This window comes from Atractosteus spatula, chromosome 11, assembly GCF_055471065.1.
Source record: "Atractosteus spatula isolate fAtrSpa1 chromosome 11, fAtrSpa1.hap1, whole genome shotgun sequence".
NCBI classification, from domain to species: Eukaryota; Metazoa; Chordata; class Actinopteri; order Semionotiformes; family Lepisosteidae; genus Atractosteus; species Atractosteus spatula.
The window spans coordinates 25,200,439-25,224,589 of NC_142716.1; positions in this window are offsets into that span (position 1 = coordinate 25,200,439).

Below are 24,151 nucleotides of genomic sequence, written 5' to 3' on the forward strand. Positions count from 1 at the left end.
GAAGCATAGGACTTGAGGCTGTCCATCCTCCCACTTGACATTTTCAGCAGATGGCTGGAGAATTTATCACCACACTTTTCAGAAATCGATGTGCATTTCAATGTGTAAACAGTTGTTCAAATAGACCTTAATGCAGTTCTTGCTCCATGATCCAAAAATGAAGCCAGTATTCTAAGTCACTGAGAGTTTATTTTTTGTTGTGGATTTCATTTGAGAGTTATTTTCATGTTGGGCATATTGAGAAGTATGCAATCATCTGTGAGTTCAGCTGCTATTGTATCAGTGAAGATGGCTTTGGTTTGATGCAGACCTCACCTTGTTTTATACAGTACATTGCACAAGCTCACATTGTTTGCTGGAGGAAAATGCTACATATTCATGATTCCTTCAGTAAAATCATTTTCCTCATGATAATTGCTGCATTTGTTCATTGTGAGTGTCAGTTGTTTATTCCAGCATTACTGCTTTCTTCCAACAAAGGCAAAGTTTAGAGGAAAAACATTTGCATGACAGAACTTTAGCAAAGCATCTACTGTAATACATCCTCAATTTTCCTCAAAATTTAATTAAATAGTGCCTCTCATGCCAAAGCATCCCAATGTACTTTACATATAGAAAAGGGGATATTATAGTACAGCTGCAAAGGAACAAGTAAAGGTTTATTCCATGCTGAAAAGAGAAGAAAAGAAACAAAATGGTTCGGCTGTAGAGCCTTCTTTGGTCGTGTCAACTACTTGAACTATTATAGTACAGCGCTCATCCCGGTGATGCATAACAGTAGCATTATGCTCCAGCAAAATTACTACACAAAATAAGAGATAAGAGAAGAGAGGAAATGCTTTACCATCTGAATTAAGGGTAATGTTAGGTAGGTAAAAATGTAGAACCCCAGAGTGGAATTTAATCAAAACATCCTTGATTAATACCATTAAACCCCTGTGAGCAGTGCTTCAGATGAACATGGCACCTAAAAGCACAGTGTTCATAGTCCACTCATACTATAGCATTCCTGTCTAGAAGGAAGAGCATCTACTGGTTCACCAACACCACTTTCAGCAGCAATGTAATTTTTCTCCCATCCCAGTGCTGTTCAAGCCTAGCAATGCTTAGCTTCTGAGATTTTACCAGACCAGATAATAAAACTTTTTTTTATTTTCACCAATAGATGCAAATGTACTGTATGTTTCCATATTTCTAAAAGCTGTGTTAGAAGAAAAACACAAAACTCAATGACATTACATCTTAATGGTAGAGAAAATGTATATATTTTATAGCTGTCTGTTTATGGGGTTAGCAACTTTTCAATCCTGATTTCTGATATTTTGAAAAGCAAGTCTGCCTACAGTAAATGTATTCTAGACTAAATTTGATCAAACAAAAAGTCCAGTCCACTCAGTGACATCTCCCGGACATTTCCAATAAACAAAAACAAAAAGGCTTTATTGGATTAGCTGTTTTGGGGCTGAATGAATATGTTTGTGAGTTTGCACAGGATTGTTAGACATTCTGATCACTGAAACAGCCTTGAGCAGAACCTGATAGAATCTACATTGTTCAGACTATTTAACTCCTCAAAGTAAATCTATAGCCTCAGCTCAACATAATTCCTGCAGTGCTAGAGCCTTAAATATCTGAGAGCTAGTGACAAAGCTCATAAAATGGAGTATTTTAGTATGAATTCTGAAACAAGGGCCTAGGTACAGAAATGGAAATTAAGAGGTAGTGCACTTTGACCAAGGAATATGCACTGCCATGCACCATTTATTGCTGCCCGGCCCTTTTGTTGAAGCTATTTTAATTGGGTCTTTCAATAAATGACTGATTGAGATCCTTGGGTTAATTAGTTACCAGTAACCAAGCGAGCAAGATGGACCAAATGAATCCCTCTTCTTTGCAAGCTTTTAATGTGGTAATGTTATGAAACCTCACAATTACAACACACTGACAACCCTGGACTGTCGAAATTTTTTTATTACTCTTTGGCATCTAAGGCAATTATGATCTGTACAGGTTTCCAAGTTCTACCTTAAGTAAATTGGGTAAAATCCTTTTTGAAAGGTTCATAAAAGTCGAAAAGAATTATTATGGTCCACCTTTGTTTGCTGGTTTCGTCTGCTCCACAGAAAGCTGGTGACCCTTCAGAGAAGGTGAAAGGAGGAGCTACTGACATTGTAGCTTTCTATAATGCTGGTTGAATCCAAACAGCCATGGACTGATAACATAGGGCAGGGTCATGAATTCTTAAGTGCTTCCCCTATAGAAATGTCTTGTGCAGAGCTCAAAAGCTATGCTATGAAAGACATACTGTAGCCTCCCTGAAAGAATATTGCCTACATCCAGGGCTAATTGGTACTTACCTGTACGTGAACAGTAATATTTCTTCCTGAAACCAATCAGAAAATCAGTTTGTAATCAAAAACAATTATGTTGTATTTATTATGACACCAGAACACTCTCCTTAATCTTTCCTTTTTAATTAAGCAAAAAACAATAGATGTGAAATTTACAACTAAGACCTGCAAGTATTTGTACAGTAAATAGCTCCATTAAAATACTGCCTGCAACTCATCTTTTGAGTTGATAATCCTGTTTGCTTCAAATAGTTCTTTGTACCTGGATTATTTTTGTCACAAGATTAAAAGTATATGTAAAATCCCATGTAAAATGGTCTGATATAATTTATAACTGCACATGGAAATGGAGAAAATCAGAGGATGAAAAATAACGCTATACTACAGTCTGTCATAAATTAACACATACACCTTTCTGTCTGAATAAGCTGCACATATTTCCTGTCTCTTCTTTGATACTTTTGAAGGGGATGCTTTAATTCCCCACATTAAAACAAACATTAGCTAAACTGCAGACCACTGCTGCCGACTGTTTTTGCTCTTTTCCTGACCTGCAAAGAAATCTAAAGCTGCTTAGCTGAATAAGAGCAATGTTTAATGCTGTGGGAAGACTGTAGTACTGATGTGACCCTGATAAATTAAAAAAAAAGAATTAATCAAGTACTTCTCTTTGGGATGGACATGAGGGTCGCAGTTATGGATTCACGTGGGACTTGCTGAGAAGACTGTAGCAGTACTGATTTCCATCACTCTGAGGTTTCAATCCATATGGTGCTCAATAAGATTTACATTTCACCTCAGTTACAGGCCCCCACTCCATTACAGCATGTTGTAAGTAGTTGACTCACACAGGAGTCGATCAATGCTTAATGTGTTTTCCAATGACATGGGGCGCCCCCGGTTGGCCACAGAACATTCCATATTGCTGAGAATTTTCTTCCACACATCCGATCTCATAATAGCTCTTTGGTGGGGCTTTGTGTCTCCTTTTGTACTGGCTTAGCAAACCACTGTGATTCTGAACTCCCTTTTGAATTTAGTACTGCCTTTCTTATTCGGTCATAAATGCTTGGGAGTGTAGTTATTGCTGAAGCACAGCTTTTAAGTTTAAAATGGTTACCCTCAATTGAATGAAACATGCACTTATTTTGATTCTTTCATTTTGGATTATGATGTTTATTAAAACTTTGTTAGTTTTGTACTTAGGACTGGATGGGATGGTCAAGCTAAGAAATGGAATAAAGAAAACTGAAGAGGAGAAGCGGGTGAATTTGAAACAGAAATGAGAAGTTAGTCTGTGTTCATTCAAGGAATTTCATTTGAAATTGTGAAAATATTTAAGCACTTATTCTATAGAACCTTATTTCACATTGATTTAAGTTTAAATACTGTAATAAAAGCCAAGTATTTGTATATTTCCAATGCTGAATTCAAATTATCTATTAAAATCAACACAGGGTGAAATGTCTTCAGTTAAATACGACTAAGTTGTGAAGTTGAATTCAATAAACAAGCTCAGAAAATGTTGTCCATACTATTTCAATAAAGGTTGTTTCCTGGGACCTTGCTCATTACAGAGTCGATCAATAGGGATAGAAGGATGGATTAAATGTCATATTGCCACTATGCTGTAAGTTTCAGGTGAAAATTTTAAACATTATGCAAAAATGTCTCTGTTAATCAGATTTTATACAGTACAATTAGAGCATCACAGTTTTCATTGTATTTAATTTACAAAGTTTGAGTCATGCGTTTTTATTTATTGTGCTAGCAAAAAAAATGGCAAATTGACTTGACAGTTTGTAAAAGCTTTTAGGTACTTTTCAACCTTTCTTTGCTGTTTGATTGTGTCAAAACACCACTTAAAAAGGAATAGAAAAAACTGCAATTTGCATATTTAACAGCACAAATAATTATTGGAAAGAGAGAATAGGATGTTTTAAAAGAAACTGGGTTTGATAGCTGGCTTTTAATATATCAGTGATGTCATCATCAAATGCATGACAGGAAGGTTTTTCTCACTTGAATAAGGAATTGGCATTGCATCTTAAAATACTATGGATTTTTAAACATTACAACTTGATTCATTTTTATAACTGCATTTTTATGAAGTATGCAGAAAATGGATTTAGAACAATATTCATTTTATATTGTAACATAAAACTAGATTAAGTATTTTTTATTAAAAAATCCATTTCAGTTTTAATTGAAGTCTATTTGTATGCTCTTCCGGTGATGTACATGTATTCAACTGATTGAAGATAAATTATTTAGCTAATGTACTGAAACATTCAATTCATCAAAGGTTTTCCACTCAAACAAATGAAAAAATCATCCTACTATTAGTACATTTGAAATTTAGGTCTTAGGTCTACTATACCATGATACTTCAACAATATGACAAAAGAGTCTGTATAACAATCTTGATAGGAAGAGTCTGAAAAATGTTTTTTTTTAGTTAAGAATAGTGATTTAAGATTCAGTGTTTATAAAGTTAAAACAAGATTTTCTTGTATCACTTCCAAGCTACATAGGACTTAATCCAGAAGCTTCTATGGAATTTTCTAAATGCAGATTCGAAGGCAGTTAGTCATGTAGAGCTGACTTTAAATTCTGGCACTGTAATTAGAAATTAATAGAATTCTTGAACTTATTATTAAAGTTAATTTAGATTTTTTCCTTTATCTCTATGTTCAGCGGGATCCATTCTTGATTGCTTATCTTCCTGCTCATGATACTGAGTGGACTCTAACTGCCATAATTTCAGGGAGGAAATAGATAGTGTGGGAGTGGTAAAGTTTGAATAAATCCCTCTCCTGCTGAGTGAAGTCTACAACTTAGAAAAATAGGTGCTTATGAAAAGCACTCATACAGATTTATCTGCTGAATTGACATTTTAAGATTGGTGAAGAACTTTAGTTATTTAGTTTAATTATAACATTTCTGATAATAAATTATGTATTGTATAAAATAATGGTTCTTGACTTTGAATCTTGGTGGTTTGGGATGCCTTGCATTTGGTGGGATGATGATAGTTTGCTTATGGTGAACACTCTTTATTTGGTAAAGAGATTTTATCATTTTAAATCATGATCATAAATCACATTTTAGTTTAGAGTCTGGTTGGTTTCTCATTTGGGACCGGACTGTCCTTCAAGTTTAGCTGACAAAGTTTGAAGAAACTTGAATGTACATGAAAAGATTTAAATTTAGAACTGGCAATTATTTTTGTCATACCAACCTGATTTTAAATAACCAACTGTGTTTTTCATTTCTCAGCTCCCTTCAATTATCCCCACAAGCTCACTGAGGGGGAGCGAAGAAGTGTAGGTAGATTCCTCCAACCTGCCCACCTTCAAGCTACTCATTATTACTGGTGAACCCTGTACTTGAGGCTCCGTACTGATTGTAAAAGAGGTATTTCCTTCATCCAATAATTCTGCAGATACCTGGGAAGTTGATGGGGTCACTTTCACTAAGAGCTAAGAGAGAGCCCTGGCCAAATAGATCTACTCTCAATGGTGCTTGTCAGTTGTGCAAAACTATTTTGTAAATCTCTAATAGTGACATGACCAATGCTTTAACCTGTGATCTCTAATTTATGAAGAAGCTCAACCTGTGCCTAGGTCAGCACTTACTGGGCCACTCAAGAGGCCCAGAATATGCTTTTTTTTTTCTTCAGACAAACAATACTTTACTGTATATCCACTTTTCTCTCTTTTGTTCTCGTCCAGTTTCTGGTTTACTTTCTTTCTAAAAGATAGTAATTTCTTTATTATTTTATTTTGTCCTTGCTTTATCATTGTAATTGAATGTGTTTCATATAGATTTAATGAAAATCTTTTAATTGATTTAGAGATCCATATTCATTTGGATTTCCTTAATAACAAATGGTATTGATTGCATGAATAAATTATCCGTTCAGAGGTTTTTACAATCCACTAGAATTCATCATGATTTCTAAAGTTAAGATCAAAGTTCTCTGTTCAGTTCTAATCACTTCATTCATTTAAGACAGACGTTCTGTAGAAAAAAACTTGTTTTAAATGTTGATTTAAATTAACAAATCGACATTCTTGTTTCCAAGGGCACTTCATGTGAAAGGCAATTTAAAAAGCCATCCCCATTCACATGTTTTTTTTTAATAAAATGTCACAAGAACAATACGGACAACACTGAATGAAAATGAAAATGAACATACATATTAATTAACAGAATTAATGATGAGAAAGAAAACAATGAATTTATGGAGCAGTCCATGGCAAGTCCATGGAGCAGAATGTGAATTATTCGCTCACTAGTGGTTAGTGAAAAGTAATAATTCACATCTAAACATGTAATTTATACATGATTGTGCTAGACCTACTGAATGCTCTTCTGTCAAAATACATTAGAAATTTGTGCTAAGTTTTAGAAAGTGTTATCAACACTATAGATTACATCAACCTATTATGTGAAGTAAAAGAGAATGTCCAATTATCAGCAAATGTTACATCAGATATTTCAACAGTTATTTCATCATTACATCAGTTATTTTTCAAATGTTTAAAACTAAACATTCAAAATAAACTTATTTATTGAAATATGGGAATATTGTAAGGAATGGGTTATCAATGCACTTCACCAAAACAAATTAATTGGGGCTTTTAATTTCAGTATAACACTTGTACAGAAATAATCTGTGAATTTAAGCAGCACAAAAGTGTAAATTAGTTCACTTATTTAATTACATTTTACTCATGAATGAAAGGCTAGAATTGATAGATTCTCGCATGTGACTTGGCTTTGTATTGCCTTATATAAATAAGTTTCCTCTCTGTATATTACTTTACCTACACATATAATTATATTTTTACATATAGTCAGGATCTGTTAAATAGAAAATATTGTAAGGACCCATATACAGTATCCATGCATTGTAAATGTATTCACACCTTTACACATTTTTCACATTCCTTTAAAGCTTGCAGTCATGACACTTTGAAGTAGTAATTAATATTTGTTTCTACAGTATATACATCCTGCCCTGCATATTAAAAGAAACAAAACACATAACAAATAAATAATATGAAATTAAAAATGGTTGATTAGTTAATAAAACCTTTTGTTGTGACAAACCTAAATTAATTGACATGCACAATTATTGTACCTTAATGAGCTACACAGTTGGTTTAATGTCCTATGTTTGTGAGCAATAATAGTGGTTCTCATGATTTCAGAATAAAAACTCCTGTACCTGTGAGGTTTGTTGGTCTTAGATTTTAAGATCAATCTGAACCATTTTAAACTCAAGATTAAGATTTAAAAGCAAATCTGGGATTAAATTAAAAAGCACAGATTAGGAGAAGAGTATAAATCTATATTTATGAAGTCTCTTAATATCTCAATCTTAATATATCTGTGAGCACAAACTATTCAATCATCAACAAATGGAAGGTGTATTATTCTGTACCAACCAAACACTGCCTAGGTCTGACTGTCCCTCCAAATAGCTGCTACACAAGTAGAAAACTGATGAGGGATGCTACTGTGAGGTCAACAAAACGTTTGAAAGCCATACAATGGTACAACTTTAAGAGAGATTCCAATGACCAAGAATTTGCTGTAATTGCAAAGTATCTGTCACAATACCAACACAGCACATCACACAGTCAACACCATCGCTACAGCATGGTGTGGCAGCATTATGTTATAGTTATGCTTCTCATCAACAGAGACTAGGAAGCTTGTCAAGATTGACGGGAACATAGTATAGGACAAAAGTACTGTCAAATCCTAGAAAAACCGTGCTTCAGACCTAAAACTGGAACAGAAACTCACATTTTAGCAGGCGAATGATCCAAAGCATAAGGGCAAAGCTACACTGGAGTGGTTTAAGAATAAGAAAATGAATGTCTCTGTGTTGTCCGGTCCAACTCCTGACAAGAATTCGATTAAGGCTTTGTGGAAAGACTTGAAAACTGCTATTCCTAAACAATCCCCGAGCAAACGGAGGGAGCTTGAACAAATCTGCCAAGACAAATAGGCTAAAATTACATGAAGCAAAGTTGGTAGAGACTTACCTAAAAAGACTTGCAGCTGTACTTGCTACCAAAGATGCTTCCTCCAATTACTGACTTCACGGGTCTGAATACTTACTGTATGAAATCAGCATGTTACAGCTTCTTTCTCTTTAGTTTTTGTTGACATTTACTGTAACTTATCGTACCCTTAGAAGTGTTCAGTTCTAGAGTTTTAGAGTTTTCATGTTTTGAATAAAATATTCAGTTAAAAATGTATCATATTGTAATTATTGTAATGTATCATACTGTCATGGTAACAAAATAGGAAAAGGAACAACATAGTACTTTTGCACAGCACTGTACTGTATACTGTATGTAAATCAAATTATGATGTTATACAGCTGTGCTGCAAAATAACAGTTAATCTTGACAGTACATACTGTGCAGTATGTTTCAAACTCAGATTCTGTTAACTAGGAGGGTGTTTGTAACTAATGCTTAACTGTTGAAAATAGAAACTCAGTATTAAGTTTCAAATCTAAAATGTTAGAGAAGAAAAGAAGAAAGGAAGACAGACGTTAAGTAGGCATATTGTAAACAATTTGCTGTTTCACTGCCTAAATGCTGTGGCAAAGGCTATCTTTGTTTCCTAGGTGCTCATTAATAAAATATATATTTTAAAAATAACTTTCATGTTAGATTTTCGTTATTATGGTCTATACCATTTTTTTCTGATTGTGATACATACGTAGTTGGACCTGGCTTTGATACCAGATGCAATGGGTTTTATTTTCTTTAAAAAACTTTCAAAAGATCAAAAAGCAAACACAACTTTTCCTTCAAATTAGATTTAATGTAATATTCTGTTTGTTTAGTCTCCCCCTAAATATTTTTAATAACTAATTCAGTGATGGCTTTATGTAATTTTATATATAATATAATTTATATATATATATAGTGCTTTTTTTGGACACTCCACTGAAAGCTCTTTACAGATAAAGGGGACTCCCATCCACCACCACCAAAGTCCAACACCCACCTGGATGTTGCGACGGCAGCCATAGTGCACCAGTACGTTCCAATACCAGTAGTTCACCACACACCCGTTATCAGTGGGGAGGAGAAAAGAGTAATGAAGCCAATTCATAGATGGCGATTATTAGGAGGCCATGACTGGTAAAGGCCAATGGGAACTTTGACCAGGACACCAGGATGTCTCTGTACTCTTCTTAGTGCACTTCTCACTGTACTGATTGTATTGTATTATTATTATTGTATCATTCGTTATACTGTTGCTGTGTTGTCTGTGTTAAGCTGCTGTTGCACTGCAATTTCCCTCATGGGATCAATAAAGTATCTATCTATCTATCTATCTATCTATCTATCTATCTATCTATCATACCATATACCATAGAATCCATATCACTATCCAGGGGCATTAGGACCCACACAGGCTGTTACTCTATTAATTGATTTGAAGTTTAAAATTTGAAGTTTGAAAATTGTGTTAATCTAAGAATGATCATTTAATTAGCCTAAACTGCTGATAGATACTTGGCATCTACAAATTTAAAAAATCTTTACAACCTAATTATCTTACTTGTCCCTTGGTACAACATGGTATCTACCAAAGGACAAGTGGCTATTTTAGTAATTTTTGGTTTTCATGTTGCCCATCTATGCAATTTGAACTGGTTTTACAATATTTAACAAGGTAGTTATTGAATTTTGATGGAATTTTTTTAAAAAAAATTAATTTAATTAACATTTCACAGTGCTGGTAATTTGGAGGTATATCACCATACTTCTACTGTGTTTGCAACACAGATGCAGTATATAATGAAATGGACTGAACCAATATAAAAAGCACTACTAGTGGTTAGATTGAATAAGGTTAATGTAGTGATGTATTCGAGACTTACCACACCTATGTGAGTGTACTAATAACATAGCTTTTTCAATAATATGGCAATCTGTAACAGTTTGGGGTCTTCTTTAGAAGGCAAAATAAATTTGGATACAGTTTTACACCTTGAAAATAAAAGTAGTTTTGTGCCTTATTTCTAGTTAATAAGTCTTTTATGTTACAATTTTGGAAACAAAAAGGCATCACCTGCTTACATCATATATAAATGATAAGGAAATGAGTCATTAGCCAAACCAAAAGATCATTTTAATCTCTTTGCAATTTTGTAGACTGATAGCCTCCTGGCCTTGACATACTAGCCTTTCTTTCAACAAATAAATGGGAAATATTTATAGATAAATATATTAGTACCTGTATAGACACATTTCTCTGGACAGATTGTTTGGAATAGTTGTTTCTCAATCTGCAGTCTTTCAAAAAAACTTGTACCATTGTTAAATGAGGCCAGAAAGATCTTAAATATATAACACATTAAAAATAACTTCATATTACTGCTACATAACTGGACATTATTGTGTGTCCTTCCCTGTTGTCTTCCATTTAACTAAAGCATACTGTAGAATCCTTCCTCCAGTTGTATCATTTGTAGTTGTCTGTCTGCAGGTTTTTTGCCCTTGCTTGTCATTGGTATTTTTCAACATCCCCAAAAAAGAAAGAACACAAAAAGTTATTTCAAATAATTTCCGATTTAAATTAAATGTAATGTTCTGTTTATATTAATGATATGTATATAAATTTTGTGTAAGAAGAAAGCTTTCTTACTGGAGGTTGATACAAAGGCATACAGTAGGTTTTTAATTCTGACACGCATGAATTGTATGTGTCGTTAAGCCTTTTCTCAAAGGAGAAAAGCAGTAATACTTGTAAGAAATGTTCCTAAGGATCTGAATCCAGTATAATCACATTGAATTACAGGTGTGTATTCAACTTATACAGTATAATCGCATTTTCTGCATGTGTCTGCATTTTCTGTAATGCTTTATTCACTGTGACCTTGATTAAACATTCCATATATCTCATAATAGAGGGAAATAATCTAAAAGTACTATACAGTACATCTTACAGCTATTGGAAAGGTTTTAGCTGAAGGGAACTTTTAGTTATCTCCACCATATACTGATGTAGCTATGATGTTGTCAATCTTTTTTATCACTTTTTTCAGAACACCACAAAAATTTAAAAGTTAAATATGTTATGTTCATGTTTTGCATACACACAGATTAGTAGAGCAATCACAGGTGGAGTCATTTGGCCTGAGCCTGAGGGAGGGAAGTTCATCTACAGTATGTTGGAGATGTTATCCTGTAGATCTACAATTGAGCTTATTCATAATGGTGACTCTTATGCTTATAAAAATGAAAGAGGGAAATGTTTTAAACACTTTAGATGTGATTTTCTTCTCATTCTTTCCCATAAAATAACATGTTGCTCATTGAGGCCAAACAACATCAAAGGGATGTGGCATGTATTACTCAAGATTTCGAACTATTTCTAGAACAGTCCAAACCCTAATTCGTCTACTAGAGTTTCCTTCCTGAGGAAAGTTGAGAATGCAATCAGGGTAGTATTCTGTGGGACTGCATTGTGCATTATACTTGTTTCGTTACTTTTCAGTAAGATTGAGTTCTGGGAAATGCTGTGGCCACAGAAGGTAGTAAAATTTTGTGTCATGCTACTCAAGCCTGCCATACATAATTTAACACTGAGCGAGTGTTTGCATCTCACTAGGTATTGCACATGTTGGCCGGTGATTTTAATAATTTTCAGTTTCAATAAATGTTCATATTTGACAAGGTTTTCTTCTTCTTCTTCTCAAATAAACATACAGATTCTTTTTGAAGTTTGAAGTTCCATGGGGTGAATTTTCTTCAGGGAGGTTTCTGAAAGGTAATATTGGATATCACATTTTCAGAATGTGATCACATGTTGATGAAAAAATGCCTCCTAAAGCTGGCCACACAAAATGATCAAAAAGTGAGGTACGTACTGCTTCACATAATTCAGATTAATGATTTCCAGGTGTCAAAAATATCTTCCTTTGCCCAATTTAGATGCTTAAAACCTTTGGGCATCTGTACAGCTGCAGGTTCAAGAGTCTGTGACATTGTATGTCCTAAATATTCTGAAAGTAAACCTTTGTTTATTTTGGTTTTATGTGTTGGCATGAATAACTGAAATGGAACTTATGTATATTAACAAGGTCTCTGGCTTTGTCTTTTATTCAATACAGTGCTGGTTTTCAACAAGCAGCATGGGGTAAATTGTATATAAATCGCGTTTCGAGATTTGCTTCACTGCATTTGTTTATTTGTGTTTTCTTTAAAAGTTACATTGCTACACTACAGTCTGAGACATGTATGGTGTCAGACTGTCTGGAACAGCTAGCATCCTAGAAAATGTCTAATCTGTGTTTTTGTTAAAGTAAAAAACACTGAGACATAACTTCTTGTTTTCTGTGCACACCGTCTCCAAACAACTTTATTTGTGGCTTTGTTTGTTCCTTTTGAATTTGAAAAGATTGATGCCTTTTTGTTTGTTTTACTGTATAAAGATACAAAACTGAAATTATAGAAGTCATCCCTTTTGTACATAAGCTACAGTAGGTTTTGTAAGCAAAAATCTTACAAACGAAACTGTTGATACAGAAGTAGAACTTTGACATTGGAGAATATCTTTTCATTTTTTGTAATATATAGCATGCATAATGTATAATATGTAGAATCTACCCAAAAGTGGTTACAAACTGCATGGAATGAAAACTGCATGAAAATATTTTTCTGATGCCAAAATATGAATGCTTGGCTGTGATAGTCCAAAATTATCCATTTGTTGTTTTTGTCTGCTAATGGCCTTGTTGATTTGTTAGGTTTTAGAAACTACAATCTACATTGTTACATATGTCTCCTTTAGAGAGAGAAAATCCTGGATGAGTCAGGGAGTGGTGAAGGTTGCTATGCTTTGTAACTATGCTTTTTCTGAGTTACAAAACTGGGATAAAATGTGTTTAAAAGTTGTGCCAGTTGCACACAAATCAGAACCAAGGCATGTTTAGGAGAAAATAAGTATTGTTTTTCTGCCTCTTAAATGTGTATAAGTGTGACAGTTGGCCAACTTTTAGAGGCTCTTGGGATTGAAGCTGTTGCAGGTAAAGCAGATAATGTGCCAGTTATAGGCAGATAGTGTGACTGCATTTAAGCATCTCTAGAGAAAGTACAATGCTGTTTCTTGTTTCCCAACAAAAAGTTAATGTCTCTGGATCAGTGTGGCATTTATCCAGTGAATGCACTGAAGATAAAGCTACAGAGGGTACTGTAATACTGAAGTAAGGACCCCAAAGTATAATAAAATACAGCAGTTTATCCTGACAGCCTCAGCCAATGTTGCAAAGCAGAAACAATAGCTCCTCTCCCGGAACCGGAAAAAGGCAACCAAATAGTGGAAGTTGTAGACAGCAACATCAGTACAACATTATAACAGAGCAGAAGTTAAGGCACCAGTCAAACACTAAAGAGAAGTAGTTCCTGTTGGTGACTATTCTGAGCAGCAGTGAGCGCTTTACAAAAGAAAACAACTGAAACAAGTATGTAAGAACAGGGGAAACAAGTTAGGGTGTTGTGATTGTAAGAATACCACAGGAAATTATGTTAGGACCACTGCTCTACATAAAAGGAATGAACCATGGTTAATTGTTAAACTGACATTTGTAAATAGATATAGTTGTAGAAATACTTTAGAAATACATAAAGTCCTTCTTGAGTTTATCAACAATGAGAATTATCAACAGTGATGCAAAATACTGTGAATTCCTTAGTAGTATAAGAAGTGTGCATAATGTATGCATATAGAATATGTTTAACATTCAATTTTTAACTATTAATATACAACAAATAATCTGAATTTTAAGAGTTTATCCTGAACATATTTTGCTAATGAGGCATTATCACACTATTTTGGTACAGATTGTGTGTAACCTTATGCCTTATTTGAATTTTTTTTAAATCAATATTTCCTATAAACCAAAGGCTTTTGTTGTTTGGTGGAACTCAATGACAAAAGTAGAAATTTCTTCAATTGGTGGCTATCCATTCTGTGTTCCCTACGCTGTAGGGCTTGAAATAAGACATACAGTATTAAGCTTTCTATTCTTTCTCTATGTTCCTATTATAGCTTAATATACCTTCCAAGTATAACCACTGGAGTATACTATTTCTGTTTAAATAGTATAAGTATAAGTGCTTAACTTTAATTCATGACATTTATTCTACTTACAGTACTGTCAATAATTAAGTACTGCTTGATGGCTTTTTCAGTTGAAATTTGTTAGCCACATTTTAAAAGAGCTACAGAAATGGCAAGGTCCAGAGTTTCGATTTTCAGGAGTCTTTTCAATGGCAATGAATACATTCATTAGTGTCTTCATTAGGCACATTACTGCTTGTTTTATATTTATTTTTTCATGAATAGTGTTAGAAGAAACAATTTCACCGGTGGTTAAAATTAATTCTTAGTACAGCTAAAATGTTTTTTTTTCTTTTAATGGGGTCTACTATAATTAATCCTTTTGAAAAATTAATTTGTGCATATGGGTGGAACATACTTCAGCAAGGTCTTCTGAAAAACAGCAATTTTAATATTTGTAATAAAGCTCAATTTGTATGAACAACACGAAGACCTCTCCTACTGACATGCAGATAACATTGGTATAATCCCCTTATAATCAATTGAATGGTTAATTTACAGAGCAGAAGCAAATGTTTGAGAAGAATTTTGGCAGCATTGGTTTTGACTAACCCAAGCACATCTGAAGGAGACGTTCATGGACTTCTGCCAAGCCAGTCTGTATGAAGCCTGAAGTATATTATACTTTATTTAATATTGTTTGAGAGGATTATAATTTACAATTGTATGACCATAAAATATAAAAGCATTATGCCAGTTTTTTTTAAGTAATAAGCACTGAAATTTAATATGAGTGAGTGCAAGGTATTGTATGCAGCAAGCAAGCAACATTTTAAATATCAAGTGGGTGGTATTGAAGTAGAACAAGCAATGCATAAGAAGGATCTTGTAGTTTATGTTGGCTCATCTCTTTTTTCAACTAGACAGTGTGGGGAAATAATAAAGGCCAGCAAAATACTTGGCTGTGTCGTTAAAAATGTAGAATTGAGATCAAGGGAAATCATGTTAAAATTATACAATGCTTTAGTCAGACTTCACTTTGTGTGGAATATTCTGTTCAGTTTTGGCTGCCACTCTATAAAACACACTGCTGCTCTAGAGGCAGTACAAAGGAAAGCAGCCAGCCTAATTCCTTGTTTGAAGGGAATGTCAAGCTCAGACAAATTAAAGGAACTGAATCTTTTTAGCTTAAAACAGAAACAAATATTTGAATACTTGATTCAGGAATTCAGAATCCTGAAAGGCATCGACCAACTCTAGTCAGTGGAATTCAAAATCAGCAGCACCAGAAAGACTCAGGGACACAAGCTGAAATTATGTTTAAGAGCATTCAAGTATCAGAACAAAGGAATCATGTTTATGGTTTTTTACATAGATGATCAGGAAGTTTGAAACTGACACCCCAGTCTTGCGGTTGAACTTGACTGCGTGGGATCATTTAAGCAAAAGAACTGATGGAATTCTTGGATCATTAACCTACTAGTAGCCAAACAAACTGTTTTTAAGCCAGTATATACTGTATTTGTTATTTTTTCTGTCCTACAAACACAATGGAAACGCAAAGTTTGTATTTCATATAATTTAAAACACAGATTATTTTATTAGAGAAAAGGTTCAAATAAGTGGACATTTGTGTAAATGTATTGTTCTTTTATGGAAAAGGCCAACAAATATGCCTCAAACAAGCCAAAATCTTTTTTTAAAAATAGAAGGTTTATATAGGCAATTTTGAGAAGTTCAGCCAAGGGGTAATCACATAAGTGGGTCTTAAAATTTTAGTTGTTTTGCTAATGCTGAGAGAGTTGCAAAACTCATATCCATTAAGACTAATCAGAGTAACAATGGTCATTTAATCAAATTAAGGAATACATTGTAACACAAGCTCTCTATTATAAAAACTGACAATATATTGTATATGACTAAACAATAATCAAGTGTTTGTTTTCTGACAAGAGCAGTTTCTTACACAAAAATTTTAACTAAATATTGAAAACTCAGGACACTTGCCAAGCCAGTGACACCCTATTGTAATATAGTATTAAATCAATACACTGGACACAAAAACTTCTCAAAGATTCTGTCATGTTCAGCTGGTTCTGCTGCTCCAGTAATGTTTATTCACTATTAAATTCCCTTTGTAGGAACCAAACAAGAGGTTGATAAGTTCACGCACAAAAATAATTCAAACTTTATTTTCAAATACTGTTAAAAATTTAAATTGCACAAAGATTATGTACTTAAAGTAGTACCTACTCCTATCCTTCATTCAGAGAGCATAATAAGTAAAGAGAGTAGTGAACATGGACAGAGATTTAATGTTTTTTGACCTGTCATTGATGGGACAAAGGTAAAAATATTTAGATTAAATGGAGACATCAGTCTTAGCACATCATGTTGAATTATCAGAGCTTCATGTTTAGAGCTTGACTAAGTGGAAAGCACCTAACTCAGATTTCATGTGTCACAGAACCAGACCCTTCCAAGCAGTATTTATGGTACCTTGTCATAGCAACAGTTCAATATAGCAGTTACAGTTCATCAGAGACATCAAACCAATTTGTCTCAATTTCAAAGAAACGAGGGGGGGGGGGGGGAGCCCATGTGTTGAAGGCATTGATTGTAGATTCTTGCACATTTTAAAAATAAAATGTGAAGCACTTGTCACAGTCTAGGCTCCTGCATAGCAGACATTGGTTTGTTAGCTCTTAACATGCAATATAAATGTTCTAGATTTCTGAATCCTCAATAAGGAGGAAAGAATAAGTGTAGTTTTTACCCTATAATAACATTAAACTACATTGTTGAATCAAGCAAGAAATACTGAATCAAAGGTGTAATATGTTATTTCCCACTCTGAAAATCATACATGATTTTGTTAATATTAGTATTTTTATTCAGCCCTAGAGTGAAGTGACTGCACTGAAAGTGTATGATTGTTCATTTTAGCTGGGACATTGCTGTGTAGCACTTCCTGAAACATAGCTGCCATGATAAACACAATCCATAATAACCTTAATATTGTTCTCTTTTGAACTTTGTGTCCATGATGTGGGCATACAGATGTAATTGGCACTACACTTAAAGTCATGAGAAAACAGAACAGCTCATTCATTTTTGGTTAAAAGAAAGTCTTTGGTTTCTTTCTGTGGTCTATTTTTACTAAAATGATACAATCACGTTTCTCTGTATTTTACAGGTACTGTAGTACATTTAGATCATAACAGAGATTTTTTAGAGTAAAACACAAGTCTCGGCAAGGTTTATGCTTCTATTAAAAGCCTGCAACCTCATTTGCAGATTTCTTTCTAAACACATTTGCACTGGCATGATGTTTAAGCCTAAGAAGTTCAAATCAAGGACAGACAATGCTGTATTTCAGAGATACAGTAGGTATGACATTCTTCCGTATATTCTTGATTTCGAAGACATATGAACAAAACAAATAATTATTGTAATAGTTCAAGTAGGTAGCTGCATCAGCATGCGTAGGCTGCAAAGGAACAAGTAAAGTTTTATTCCATGCTGAAAAGAGAAGAAAAGAAACACAACATTTCAGCTGTGGAGCCTTCTTCGGGTGTCTGTTATTGTAATGACCTTAATTATTGTAATGACTTCTTTACTGTGATTGAACCAAGAATGGAGATCAAATTGTTACTGATTTGTGAGTGGATTCGTGCAGACCATTGACTGAAAAATAAAGAGGAAATTGGTTTAACCAGTCTAAAAACAGGAGTAAAAAATACCTTTTTCTCTTCACGTAGTATCTTTCACTCTTCTGCATTCTATTCACCACGATGGCTCATTTATTTAACTAGAGTTGCACCACAAAACACCAGCGAAGGTCATGCTTTGGGGTGAGGAGGTAAATGGTTGCCGCTGTGTGAGAAGGTACAACAGGCCTCATCAAATCCTTGGCCAGCAGCTGCACTTCTCTCTGGTAACAGGGGAGTAAGTGTGGGCCATGGAGGGGCCTGCAGCAATTCTACCCCAGCCAGTCACAGTGGGAGAAGCTGTGGAAGGAAGTGGCTTCTTAGCAGGATGCCAGTGTGTCACCCAATTAACCGTTTCGACAACAAGGCGCACACCGCTGAAACCCATTTGACTTGTTACACTTAAGAAGCCATTTGATCTGAGTGCTGGGGCATTGTTGGGCTCTGCTCCTCTTATTTGAAAAGGGAATCCCAGAGGCAAAGAAACTGCAGCGCATTAAGCCAGTTTATTAATCCATTACAGTGCATAGTCCCTGAAGCAAAACTGTGTTAAGGTTAATATTTTGTGAAATATGAGAAAAACAGCTTGCAAAGCAGGGTTCCTTGGTACACCATGCAAAAGAAAAAAAAATGCTGTCAGTGGGTTTTCCTTTAATAAACTGGGAATTAGAGGTAAACATAAGACCACTTTTTATTACTGTGCAATGGAATTAAAAGTATGCTTCTTTCTGTAAATGGGCTTGCAATTTTTGTTGTTTTTTTTTACTACGCTGTGCAAGCTCTTTGTAAGTGAAATGGTACCGCATGCTGCTCAGTGCTCTCGGAGCTATTATAATGCACTACTTCATCATGTTTTCTAGTCTTATGTATAATTAAAACTCCTGAATATTGTAATAAGATCCTGTAAGATCATGGCACTTGCAGCTTCTCAGTCTGCAAAGAGGGCACATTTTAAAAGTGGAAATCTATGGTAACAGGTCTCAGTTTGCTGTGATGTGCAGCTGACAGCCTGAGTTGTGCTCTGTTTATTATAGTTTCCTTTCAATTAAGCCACCATTGCAGAGGGTAGGCTGATGAAAGAGTTGTTCCATGATGCAACTTGGCATGGAGAGCCCAGATTTTAAAGAGCTTTAAAATGTCAGAAAGAGTTTAAAAATCTGGGTGTGTTCATTTCTAGGATGAGGTGGAAGATACTATGTAAATAATTCAGGTATTACTTAAGGGAGCATTAATAGATTGTGATAACAGCTTTCTATGGTGAAAAAAAACATGGTTTGTGATGGTTGAAAAATAAATCTGAAATCGCAGGTAATGGTGTTTCAGATCAGTGCCCAGAAGTATGCAAATATTATATGCGTACCTATTTTTTTGCAATATATAATATAAGACCAAACATGTATAATAAGTTCCTGTTTTTTTATATTTTCCTATTAACAGTATTAGGAAAATAAACCTTACAATGCTTTCTCCCTTTATTTAATCCTTCACTGCCACCTTGACACTGGACAAGATGTCACTGGTATCATGTACTGTATTTTAAAGTTACATTTTACTGGCATAATTTTTTATTTGGAAGGTCTTGAAATGACAACTTGGAAATGTCTGTATTTGATTAGCTGGCATTTCCAACAATACTGTCAGAGAGATGAAATTGAACACTACAGATATTGTTCCTTCTACAGTCAGTTTTGTGACTAGAAAACTGGATTAAAATATAACTAAAAACAACTTTAACTGTAAAATGAAAATACAGTAAGTACATTTGAAAAAACAAAGTATTTGACTATAAGCAAGTGTCAAGTGATGTTTGAAACAAGTGAAGACCACTGGACTATCTGACTAAGCAGATAAGTACTTAAGTACTAAAGGTCTAAAAAGTCCTATTGCTCCAAAGCAGTGTGTCCATATTTCAATTTGTACCCTACAACATTTTTTTAAAATTTTGCTTTCATAAGTCTAGTGCATCACCTCTTCTTGACATTTAAACTGTACTTTTGGAATTCAAAAAGTGGAGTACAAATCTTCTAAAACAATCCTGTATGTTTAGTAGAAGTATGTATTAAAAGGTTTTATCACAGCAGCAATTGAATTATGTGCTTCTTTTTGCTTAAAATAGACCATAAGAAAATAATGGCTTTATTTCTACCAAATTTCCTGTTACAGCTTTATCTGCTGACAGAGTAAAATTGATTACACTGTCTGTCGAGATAATAGTATGTGACCATTATATTTTAATTTTCCCAGAACACTTCAAAAAATATATAAGGCACAAAGCTGTCCCTGAAAAAAGAACTCATGAATCATCTGTTTCCGTTTTACCTTAATCAACAGTGTAAGTGAATTTTTCTCTTCATTGAATTTCAAACATTATAAAGATTTCTGTATTGATGAAAACAGTAATAATGAAAAGGTTGCTAATATTATGAAGTCTATATTAAATTATAAACTGATGTATGGTTATCTTTAGACCCAGTTTTGAATAGTTACTGTATGCTACATTCCTATTTAATCTCCAGTACACGTGACACTTCACTCACCAGTGGGAAAACTTCACGACCATGTTTTGCTGGTACTTCTTTAGTGTAATTAAACATTTACAGTGTGAGCTTCTGGTTTGTATAAAGTTACATGTTTCTGTTTTCAACCGCCTGATTAAAAATCATCATAGACTATACAGTGAAGACTGTCTCATCACTGAAACATTAGCCTAATTTTCCTCAAGTGCATTTGTGAGAAGATGAATATTATTTCATGCATTATGCTTGGTTAATGAAATAAAATAAACATGTCTAGTAAGGTCTAAATAAGTGTGCTGCTGAAAGACGTTATAAACATGAAATTATAAAAAGGACTTTGAATTTTTCACTCCGGTTTAATATGAATAAGTCATGTTGTATATTTGTCCTTGGACATTGCTAGGAAATAGTTAATCCTTCATATGGTTTTGCCAGCATTTGAAGCAAAGATCCTCAGGTTGGTCATTTTTAACTCAGAAACAATAAACAGAAAAAATGCATGATGGCTTACTTTATGACTGCAAGTTTCTACCAGAGTTTTTTCCCCGCCCTTTGTTATGACTCAAGAGCAGAACTTTTTGCAACTTTCTTGATTGAACTGTGTTTCGGGAATTGGGCTTTCTTCATGGCACGAGTCTAAAAATGTGTTTTTACTTATGTGGTTCAGGATAATTTCCTTTTTTTATTTCAAAATCTATAATGAACTATGCATGTGTACATGAGTAGGGAAAAACATTGGAGGCCTGCAGAGGCTTCAGATTTCAACGCATAAAACCCCACCATCAGTGAACACTCAATAGACAGTATCTTCTCCCCTAATACGATTAACCTTGGAACTGTAAGAAAACACCCAAACTATGTAGGGAACCCACAAATTGGGTTTGGGTGTACATTATCAGGTCATACTGGCATGGGTATCTTAGGCAGCTGAGCAAAAAAAAATATCTTTTTAAAAACTGGTGTTTTTGTAAAAGATACTGAAATAATTTGTGGGGTTGTATCTTAGCATATTGAGTAAGCCTTTGAGCTCATAACTTCATGAGTAGCAGTGGGGTTCAATTCGCACCAGCAAACAGTGTTGTCATACCCTTGAACAACGTTCACTACTGTACACCAGTTGCTCCAGTCTACCTGTATAAATGGAGACCAACAATCCTTGAGGTATTCCTTTCAATGGACAAGTGTCCCATCAAGGGGGGGAAGTCACATGCCGTAGTGAAATATATAGAAATTGTTTGAAACAGAGTGGCTACTGCAGAATAGGCACTCAAATTATTTTGCGTTACAAGTCATTACAGAAATGGTTAATACCAGATCTACAAGGATGCCCGCTAATGATCTTTTATATGATGATTTTATAGCAATACAGTAAGAACAACTAACCTTTTTGTGTCAAGGCAAAGTGAACAATACCTTCATGGACCATTATACAGAGATGTTGGGTGGCTTTATTTTTTATGAGTCTAAAATGTTTTAAATCGACTTGACACAAGGCACACCAGGGAGGCAGTTTCCATCCCTAAATATGGCATTCCAAAACATGGCTTTGCCATTCCACCCCTTTTTAGGCATTACCTAAAATCCCATATTGTCTTCAATTTACCAAGGTAAAAAAAAGGTACTGTAAATGTAGAAAACAATTACTGTATGATGCATCTTAAATGTTTTTTAAGAGTGTACATGTAGCCTATATTGTAAATGACAGGTGGTAGCAAATATGCAGCAGATCATTCTGGATCATTCCCATGCAGCTAAGTGAAAGTTGCGTGAGATTTTGGCTCTGGGGTGTAACGACATCGAAGCTCTTTAAAAAGCTCTCAAATTACTGTATGACAAAATCTGGTAAGAAATAATGGGGTTTGAGCATTATTGTCTCCCTCAGAATGCACTTCAGAGTTGTGTCAGATGTGAATACAAGCTTTGCACAAATCCGTTACACTTGCACATCAGTTCTGCCTCATCTTTTACACCCATGGTGTAAAACACGGGAAACCAGTGTAACTGGTTTAGAAAAGAACAGTAGTACACCTTTTAGTAGTACATCCTATTTTAGAAGGCAAATAATATCATCTAAAAATGCCACAACCGTGCAACCTCCCTGCCACCCCTAAAATTCTGGTTTGCCACTGCTCCCCAGCCTTGTGAGATAAAGGGTTAAAAAGTTTTAACTTTTCTATGTCCTGTTTAAATTATTTGATCGTCATGCTAGTTATACTGAACAGTATCTAGTGTTGCCAATCACCATACACCATGAATTGAATTAGCACACACAGACAAGGAATCTTAAACATTTTCCAAGTTCATTCCATTATTTTGTTACTATAGTAAAAGACTCGAGAGAGTAACAGACACTTTGTACAACACTGGAAGGTACTGTAATATAATACATATCTGAAATGGGGGCAGCAATATGGTATGGTAGTCAGTGCTGCTGCCTCACATCTCCTGGCTTTATTCTGCAGCACTGTCTGTATGGAGATCATTCTTTTCTCTGGGTGCTCTGGTTTCTTTCCACCTCTCAGAGGCATGTAGGCTAGGCTAATCAGTGTCACTAAATGGTTTGTGTGCTTGTGGCATTCCCTGCAATGGACTGGCAATCCATCAAGGGTGCCACCTGCACTTACAGGGTTGATCTGTGGTTGCCACCACCCTTACCAGGTTGGCTGGTAATGGATGTTCCAAATGTGCTATCCCGAGAGAAGATGTGATCTTTGTGAACATAGAGTCCAGGACTGCTGCTCAGATTGCTGGAGCAAAGGGCACGCAAATGAATCAAACTAAAGGCTAAGGTCTCTGCACTTCGATGTTGCTAATACTATTCCCGCAACTGTCAGTTGCCTGTTATAATTAATTTTGAACCTCTTATGGGTAATTAGATATGAAAATGATATTAATGTTCAATGATCAGAGTGACAGTGATTACTGAGATTATGAAGCTTATTACAGCCAAAGTGAGATATGCTGAATGTCCTATATGCGTAGAAGGAGGGAAAGGGAGAGAGAGGGAGTGATACAGTTCATTGGAGAGGTATTTGGAACTGCGTTTCTATTAAGGCTTTGGCTGCTACAGTAAATCCTTTAGGACAGTGGTTCTCAAACTGTGGTATGCGTACCTGCAGTGGTACGCGGCGTGCTGCCAGGTGGTACGCCAAATGACCCTGGAACTGTGTTGTGTGCGCTGAAAAATCGGGACAGGTTTTCATATTTTGTATTTTTATACGTGTCTAATACCCAGCCTACGTACTATGATACAGTGCGCGCTACTACTTCAGTGGACACAAGAGATACTCTGTAATTCTATACTACTCTATAGGAATGCGTGCTACGGACGCAAGTGACCAATTGTATTTAAAAAAAGCTACTGTATCTCCAGCAAATAGGTAGGTAGGATAATGTGTGTGATTTTGGAACAATGCCAACATTGTAAACACAGGAATGCAAAGAAATGCGTGCTACGAACGCTGGT